This window comes from Triticum dicoccoides, chromosome 3B, assembly GCF_002162155.2.
Source record: "Triticum dicoccoides isolate Atlit2015 ecotype Zavitan chromosome 3B, WEW_v2.0, whole genome shotgun sequence".
In the NCBI taxonomy this organism is placed as follows: domain Eukaryota; kingdom Viridiplantae; phylum Streptophyta; class Magnoliopsida; order Poales; family Poaceae; genus Triticum; species Triticum dicoccoides.
Window position 1 is genome coordinate 287,613,452 of NC_041385.1, and position 9,255 is coordinate 287,622,706.

A 9,255-nucleotide genomic window follows, 5' to 3' on the forward strand; every position below is an offset into this window, starting at 1 on the left:
AGGAGCTGGGCCGGCTGGGCTGCAGGTGAGTGCCATGTAAGTGACTGGGCTTCTCTCTCTTTCTATTTCTGTTTTTATTTATCTATTTTGTTCTGTGTTGTTTTAGGTTAGTAAAGTACTAAACCATTTTATAAAATCCTGAAAATAGTTATGTGGCTAGAGTTAAAATATACCAAACCACATAAAATGTTCCAGTAATTATTGGACATATATGATTTATATATCAAATATATATCCAATGCAAATAGCTATTTATTTAATTCAAAGGCCCAAAATAATTAACTCTGAGATACCAAAAATATTGTTTTGAGTTTTACCTCTTTGCAATATTTTCAGAGACTAAGAGGAACATTTTCTTGGACTTCTTTGAGGAGATTTTAATGTTGATCATTTTTAGAAGGTTTCTGAGGCTTTGAAAATTCCTCAATTCAAATTTCATTTGAATTTGAACATGATGCTCACATGAGGTCTAGCCTAGTGCATAACAGGACCAGGGATGTGACAACTCACCCCCACTAAACAAAAATCTCGTCCCGAGATTCAAGCGTAGGGTAAGGTGAAGGGGGAACGCAAACTAGCACAATCTTCACGATCCAGTTGCACTTCAAATGAACGTTGATTCAATCACCATCTTTGACTCGAAGTCTTCCTCTGAGAACTCCAACTAGCATGACGAGAAGAGGAAAGGAAAACTCTAGAAGAATCTATCTTCTCGAAGATCAATCTACCTAGGATCAGCTCGCAAAGTGATTCATAGCAACATCTCTTGAGCTGAGACGCGAAGCATACATCTGAAGAGATGGAGTGAGACAAATGACGAGGGTCACTAGGTAGACAACAATTCCACACTTAAGAAGGTGGTAGACGATTGTCAACGTAGCAAGGAGTTGAGTTGCCATGATACCACAACGAGGCACCTTAGGGATGGTGACTCGTAGATATACCCCCTTAAGTGGCAAAAAGAATTACCTTTGATTCAGAAATCATTGAAACTCTTTAAACCAGCCTAAGGCAATTTTCGAGCGATCGTTTGGAGGGGGTCGGTAGAATGGCACAATGGCGGTGCAAGCTGGGAACAGAATGCAAATGCTGGGAATGATTCTGGTAACTGGGGAAGAACCCAACGATAGAGAGTGGATTCACTGTTTGAAAAGGTCATAACATTGTCGAGGAAACTGAGAGGAATCCGAGTTAGTGCCGATGATAACACGTAGCGCTTGTGTGTGCTCTCAAGAACTTGAGCATTTCCACAATCATCAAGGTTTTACCAACATCCGTGTCAAGGATCCTGGCAACACAACTTGCTACCATGATGAATGATGATGGATGATGCAGATGCAAGGAAGATAACACTTTCTCAGATTTCACCCTAGCAATGCCAAGGAAAGAAAATCTGGATGATCGACCGAGAGACATTTAGCACTCCGCTTCTAATGTTCTCCTTGATGTGCTAGTGTATCCCATTCATAGATATGGTTTGATAACTAGAACATCAAGTAAAAGGTCGGACTTCGGGAGCAATAGAATCCATAAGGAACAGTTACAGAGGCAAATCCTACGAAATCCTTATGGGGAGGTGGCCAACTTCTTCAATCAAGATACTACAATAATAGGTCTTTCGGCTGGGTGGTGCTGGCCACGACATCCACTTTACCAGTTATCGAGGAACCAATATTATAGTTCTTGGGGAAATGTTCCAACCATCATATCTGCCTGAGATTCAGATCTGGTTGGTGTCAGGATATTCCAGACTCATCGAGTCTAGGAAGAAAAATGAAAGTTTGCAACACAAATCGACGAGATGACGTTGCGAGATTCTTAGGGAATGAACTACGATAGTAAGCTCCAAAACATGAGCTGGTTCTGCTACAAACATGTGAGCACGCTGTCCCAGACAAACATGATCCCATGGTAGTCTTGCAATAAAACACCACCGAGTTCAGGTGGGGAACCATCATTAATGACATCGAAGTCTCCGCCGTGGAAGTCCAAAGAGTTCACCTTGGACAGACTCCTTTATCTTTGAACAACTCAATCAGTGGCTTGGTGTGCTAGGATATACATATGGAATGAATATGATCAGTCTATCAGACCATAGAATATTTCGCACATGCATGACTGACTTGCGATGATTCCAGAGGAAGCAAAACTAACTTTCTCAATTTCATGGCGGCAACTTTCACCAATGCACGTGTATAAGAGAAAGCACTCCTTTCATCAAACAATTACTTCATGAGCTAGCATGAAGAAAATGCTTTCAAAAGTTTCCAACACTAACTTGTTGTCCAACAAGATCATGGAGGAGATAAGGATGTTGTCAATGGGCTCAACAACAATTCATCTGGGTTTCCTTTTAAAAGGAATTCCATAGTTAAGTGAACAAGTGATAGCATTTGTCAGACCCAAAAGATATAATAATGTATGCTCGAGGGATCAACCACGAGTAAGACAACATTACGAATATCGTTGGTACTGATTTGATTTGACGATAGCCCACACTCAAATCAAAGGATTGATAAGACAAAAGGTCCAGCAACTGATCACAGGGACCAATCGATGAAGATATCATCTTTCTTCAACACACACTACACAAGAATATCCCTTTGGAACGAACTAAGTCAGGCAAGCTTTTATCTTCCAACTCTCCAAGTTGTTGTCTAGCTTAACCAACTAGCTCAGGGGTATCCAACACGGATTCTTGGGGAAAGGGTGGTTTACAGGATAAACCAACTTGATCACGAGCTCAACATAACAGTCAGGTGACAACCTGGTGATACCTTCGAGAGGATATTCGAAAAATCACGAACCACCCATATGTTACTTAGCTCGAGAACAATCTTGCTTTTTGAGGCAAGACGATATGATTAATAGAGCGAAGATTTAACATAATCCTAACTCATCGATCGAGGAGTGCACCGGGAACAAGGACTAGGTAGCACAATCAATCTTAGAATGATGATTCAATAACCAACACGGTAAGAATGAAATTATTGTCCATTAACTACCAAGCAACAAGGTTGCTAGGGGTATTGAATTCACACATCACGATTCACTTGTCGGCATTCCGGTTACAATAACCCAGGAACCGAGGAATGAACAATGATGGCAAGAGGTATCACTGTACCAAGAGTTCATAGGATGGTGTGCAATTCCTATAACAATCCCGATATAAAGATGGTAATACTCCAAGGTAGAACAGAACCAAAAGCTGGATTGGCATTTGATCTGCGAAATACAACTTCTTTGACCCGATCCTGGATACAGATGAGGTACTGGAGTTTGTTTCTCCTAGTCATTCTGAAATAGAATGGCTTGACGGACCACAAGAGTAATAGGCATCGATGAATGAACGCATGCCATCAACTTGACTATCAACTGATAGACAAGGATCAAAATACAACTACAGAGGGACAACTCAAAGGAACATATAACTTTCTGAGTTGTGGATGCATAAATTAGTATGTCGAACCAAGTTCAACATAATTCTTTCGGATAACCCATGCAGAAAGGTTGAGCTGGCAGAGTCACAATATAGCATGGAGAACTCATCGAGAGCGCTCTTGTTGTCATCTTTTGGTTCAGAAGAACTCCTGCCAGGAATGATTCATGGTAATTGGAAGAAGGATGTACCATGAACCTCGAGGACTATCGCAAAGGTTACTATTATCCTAAAGGAACTAGCAACACTATCAACATGATGTAAGTAGGATGAATCTCGGGTTCAAGAACCCAGAAATAGAATACCTACTACTAAGTAGCATCACGGAATGCTTTCGAGAATAAAGGCCAGAATCATCACACTAGGACACAAATCATGGCTAGACCACTAGATGATCCCCTGAGACACCTAGGTTTATAATAATTATTCCAACATAAAGGTCGAGGCAGTAGAATACCTCAACTCAACAATTAGTGTGATTGAGCTGGCATAAAGGAGCATCGAAACCAGAGGGAAAGGATTTTGCAAATGCACCAGACTATTTAGAAACCTGGAATGACTCGGACAGCATAACGGCTGTAAATGCTCAGAAAAGATTTGAGACATTCACAAAAATGGTGGCATAACCACTCAGAAGCACAATATCAAGGTCTCGAGATCAACAATTAACATACGGAAGTAACAGGATCTGAAACGAGGCTTAATTCCAACAATTCTATAAGTCTACGGATTAGTAACACGTGATCCTGATGGAAAGAAGAGATAACCTAGTTCTTAATCCCCGTAGAAGAGAAGATGATGACTCAGATCAGAAGGCCATGAGGTATAAGGAGTAAAAGAGCCTTACGTTCCATCCCACAATCAATTCCCTTATATAACTAAAGAATTTCTAGACTCAACTTCGACCAGTTTGGCTTAGTAATCCTACAGGCAGTCAAGCTCTGATACCAACGCTGTCAGGACCCCGACTCAATGCCACATCGATCTAGCATGTAACACCTCATATCACTTTGCGGCCTCACGCACGGTATTCCCACGGGTGTCGCCTTACCTTTGCCCGGGACCGTTTGCGCCTTTTGGCACACGTATATGATAGTGTCGCTAGCATCCATATGATAAGGAGCCCGGGCTGACATGGCTAGTCGTAAACCCAAAGTGGCACAGACTTACAGGGACAGGCATCCATGACCCAGCATCGAACGTGTCGGTCATCAGCAAGTGAATCCAGGCTGTAGCACTGGGCTAGCAGGACTCCGGTGAACCGGGCTGTAGCAGGCTAACAGGACTCCGGTATTCATCGCGTGACATTTCCCCGAAGGGACAGACACAGGAACGAAGAAGGACACATGCCGGCCAGCCTAAGTGTTCCGGAGCAGTAGCAAGCTACCATGGCTCAGTGAAACACTAGGAGACATTTCCCGGTAAGAGAGGCTACTAAGGATAAACAACTAGATGGTCAGATCCCACACATACCAAGCATTTCAATAACATACACACAATATGCTCGATATGTGCAAACACAACATGGCATCACAACATGACTCTACGACTCAAGTATTTATTCAATAGGCTCCGAGGAGCGGGATATTACAAACATGAGTCTCATGACCCAACATTCAGAGCATACAAAGCAAAGCACAAGCGGAAGCTATCATGTCTGAGTACAGACATCTATAAATGAAAAAGGCTTAGAAGCCTGACTATCTATCAGATCCTGCCGAGGGCACAAGATCGTAGCTGAGGTAACAAGCTAAACGTCGAAGTCCACCTGGAACTACTAGTGAGACCGAAGTCTCTCTGCAAAAACATAAAATAGGCAAACGTGAGTACAAATGTACCCAGCAAGACTTACATCAGAACTAACTACATATGCATCATTATCAACCAAGGGGATGGTGGGGTTTAACTGCAGCAAGCCAGCTTTGACTCGGTGGCTATCCTAAACTACGACTGCAAGTACTCTTTTGAGGTGGCGCACATGAGTCCACATATTCACCATATCAATACACCACTATGGATCTGCTCCCGTCTCCCTACGAGAACGCCATCCATAGCACTCACACTTATCTTGCGTATTTTAGAGTATCCACTTTCACTTGTCTATGAACTGATATAAGCAACCCAGAAGTCCTTTACCGCGGACACGGCTATTCGAATAGATGATGTTAACCCTGCAGGGGTGTACTTCTTCATACATGTTTCCACCACTTAGCGTCTGCACACGGCATGTGCTCGGCAGACTTCAAGCGAAAGCCGACGTGGGTGTAGACCACGACCTACCTAAACACTCAAGTCTCTAGTCCAGGTTTATCGCCTATTCGGGTTCCATCCATGAGGAGATCCGGCCGGAGTTTCGCTCACAGCCCCAAACAATGTGAACAGGGTTCCGTGACACCAAACGGGCGCCCGGTATACCCGGCCACGTGCCTACCGCATCACAGCCCACCCCTACGGTCAGCACTGTCCACGGCCTCCAGCATACTACAAACACCAGAAACTACTTGCAACTCCTGGACAGAGGACTAGGGTGAATAAGAAGTCGAGCGGGGTCATATTTCAGGGCCCAATGTATGGTAGTAGCTGAATCATGGATCACAAACACAGAACTCAGTTCCTGAGGACGGCTTCAATGAGACAACCCACCATGTACTCCTACATGGCCTATCACCGATACCTTTTACCAAATCGTGTTCACACACTTAGCTCACACATAGTAGGACATGTTCACACACCTCTGATTCATCCCTGATGAATCAGACCTGACTCAACTCTAAGCAGTAGCAGGCATGACAAACAAACATGAATGAGTAGGCACAACAGGGCTCAAACAACTCCTACTCATACTAGTGGGTTTCATCTATTTACTGTGGAATGACAGGTCATGCAAAGGATAAAGGGGTTCAGCTACCGCAGCAAGTAACAGATGAATCGTTGTTGTCCTAATGTAGTAAAAGAGAGCAGGAGCGAGAGAGTGGGATTGTATCGGAATGAACAAGGGGGTTTTGCTTGTCTGGCACTTCTGAAGATAATATAGTTCTTCATCGGTGTCATCGATCACATCGCCGGTACACGTCTATCGAGAGGGGACAATTACCGGCAAACAAGGAAGAACGCAATCAATGCAATGCAACAATATGATGCATGAATGTGACATGGCAATATGATGTGATTTGTGCTGACGCAACTAAACCATATAAATTATTTAATTTGGAGTTACGGTTGAATTTCTATGATTTATTGAAGTTTAGGGCATATTCTGAAAATAAATAAATCATTTCTGACTTATTTAAAATCCCAGAAGCATATACTGCGTCAGCATGACGCCGGGGTGACGTCAGCAGGTCAAAGGCGTCGACCAGGTCAAACCTGACCAGTGGGACCCACTAGTCAGTGACCCAGTCAACTAACCAAGTTAGTTAGCCCTAACTAACTGGATTGGGCCCACTGGTCAGTGACTAACCTAAATATGATTAGCCCTAACTAACTTAGTTAGCCGGGCGGGGCCCGCATGTCAGTGGCTCACCTAATTAACTAAGTTAATTAACACTAACTAACCTAACACTAATTAGGCAGGCGCCTGGGCCCACACGTCAGGGGGGGTCAACCCCTGGGCCGATCAGGTCAAACCTGCCGGCGACATGTCGCCGGCGACGACAGTAGCGGCGGGGCGGCTCGGAATTGCGATACAGGGAGCCATTCGAGGCGCCGCTGGGCTCTACGGGAAGCTGGCGATCCCGCGCATCCAACAGTGCAACCGGGGCGAGCTGGGGTGGCCGTAATCCTCGCCGGCGTCGAGCTCAGCGGCTGCCGGACCTCGGGCGTTGGCGGAAACGGTGCTACGGTGCACAACAGGGAGAACCCCTGGGTGCTGCAGGTTCACAGGAGCGCGGCGAGCACGCTGGTGATGCTCGGGCGAGCGGACGAGCTCAGGAGCATGGAGCTCGTCGGCCGTGGCGGCGGCGAGCTTCGGCGGAGGTGGGGAACGGGGCTAGAGCAAGAACGCGAGCAGGAGAGGAGGGGGAACCGGTCCATGAGCTCACTGTGGTTGCAGAGCGCGTCTCAGTGGGCTCGGGGGCGACCTGGAGACGGAGAATCGGGCCGGCGATCTCCGATGCCCGTCGGTGAAGATGGCGGCGATGGCATCACTGCAGGGCTCCTGGTGTTGCTTGGAGTGGTGGGGAGGATGAGTAGGTCGAGGCAGAGCTTCCTGGGGCGTCGGTGAGGCGTGGGGTGGCCGGTGGCCACGGTGGTTCTCGTCGGTGGCGGCGGCTCCGTTCGGGTGAGGAGGACAGAGGAGGGGGAGAGGATGAGGGCGAGGGAGAGTGAGAGGGGCACGGGGAGAGTAGGAGAGGGTCGAGGGGAGTGCGTGGCACCCTCAGGTGCCTCCAGCGGCGAGCAGGTAAGCAGGAGGTGGCCGGGGCTCTCGGGCGCGCGCGCCACGCCTCGGTCCTTCTGGCGAGGAGGAAGACGACAAGGGGGGGGGGAAGTGGAGATGGGCTGGGCCGCACAGGAGCTGGGCCGGCTGGGCTGCAGGTGAGCGCCAGGTAAGTGACTGGGCTTCTCTCTCTTTCTATTTCTGTTTTTATTTATCTATTTTGTTCTGTGTTGTTTTAGTTTAATAAAGTACTAAACCATTTTATAAAATCCTGAAAATAGTTATGTGGCTAGAGTTAAAATATACCAAACCACATAAAATGTTCCAGTAATTATTGGACATATATTATTTATATATCAAATATATATCCAATGCAAATAGCTATTTATTCAATTCAAAGGCCCAAAATAATTAACTCTGAGATACCAAAAATATTGTTTTGAGTTTTACTTCTTTGCAATATTTTCAGAGACTAAGAGGAACATTTTCTTGGACTTCTTTGAGGAGATTTTAATGTTGATCATTTTTAGAAGGTTTCTGAGGCTTTGAAAATTCCTCAATTCAAATTTCATTTGAATTTGAACATGATGCTCACATGAGGTCTAGCCTAGTGCATAACAGGACCAGGGATGTGACAATGACATCCAGTCCTTTGCTTTCCAATACAATAAGGTTGGCGTAAAACTTCAATCCTTCAAATTCAATAACCACACCTTGACACTAACTCTGGGTCACTTGCTTAATTCCAGGGGACTTGATGATCATTGATTTTTCCAAGGGAAGCATCGCAAATTATTTTGCAAAGCAAAACTTTTCGATATGAATGAGTGAGAAGCTCCAGAATCAAACAAAACCATGGCAAGTATTGTGTTGACGGGGTACGTACCGAGTACGATATCTTGGGCGTTCTGTGCTTCCTCTCGGGTCACGTGGTTCAGGTGACCTTTCCGGTGGTTGTTATTGGGGTTGAAATTGCTTCGCTTTGGCGCTGAATTATTGCCACCATTATTGGGCTTCGGGGTTGAGTTCCTTGGCTTGGGGCACTGCTTGGCATAGTGCCCTTCTTCTCCACAAGCATAACAGGTAACGCCTGGGCGATAGGTGAACTCTTTGTCACTTGCATGGAAATTCTTGATTGGACGTGAATTTTCCGTCGGGGTTTTGTGTGCCCCACCCTTCTGGAATTCCGTCTTGTTTCTGGGGTTGCGAGTAAAAGTAGTCTGGTCCCTTTTGCATTTGCGGAAATCTTCCAGGTTACGTCGCTCATTTTCTAGAGTGATGGCCTTATCAACTAGTGTTTTAAAATCTGGAAAGGTATGCACAACTAGCTGGCACATAAGGACGGGTGCCAGGCCTTCCAAGAATTTTTCCATCTTCTTGCTCTCGGTCATGCGTTCTTCATTGGCGGAGCGAGACAGTAGAGTGAATTGGCTGTTGTATT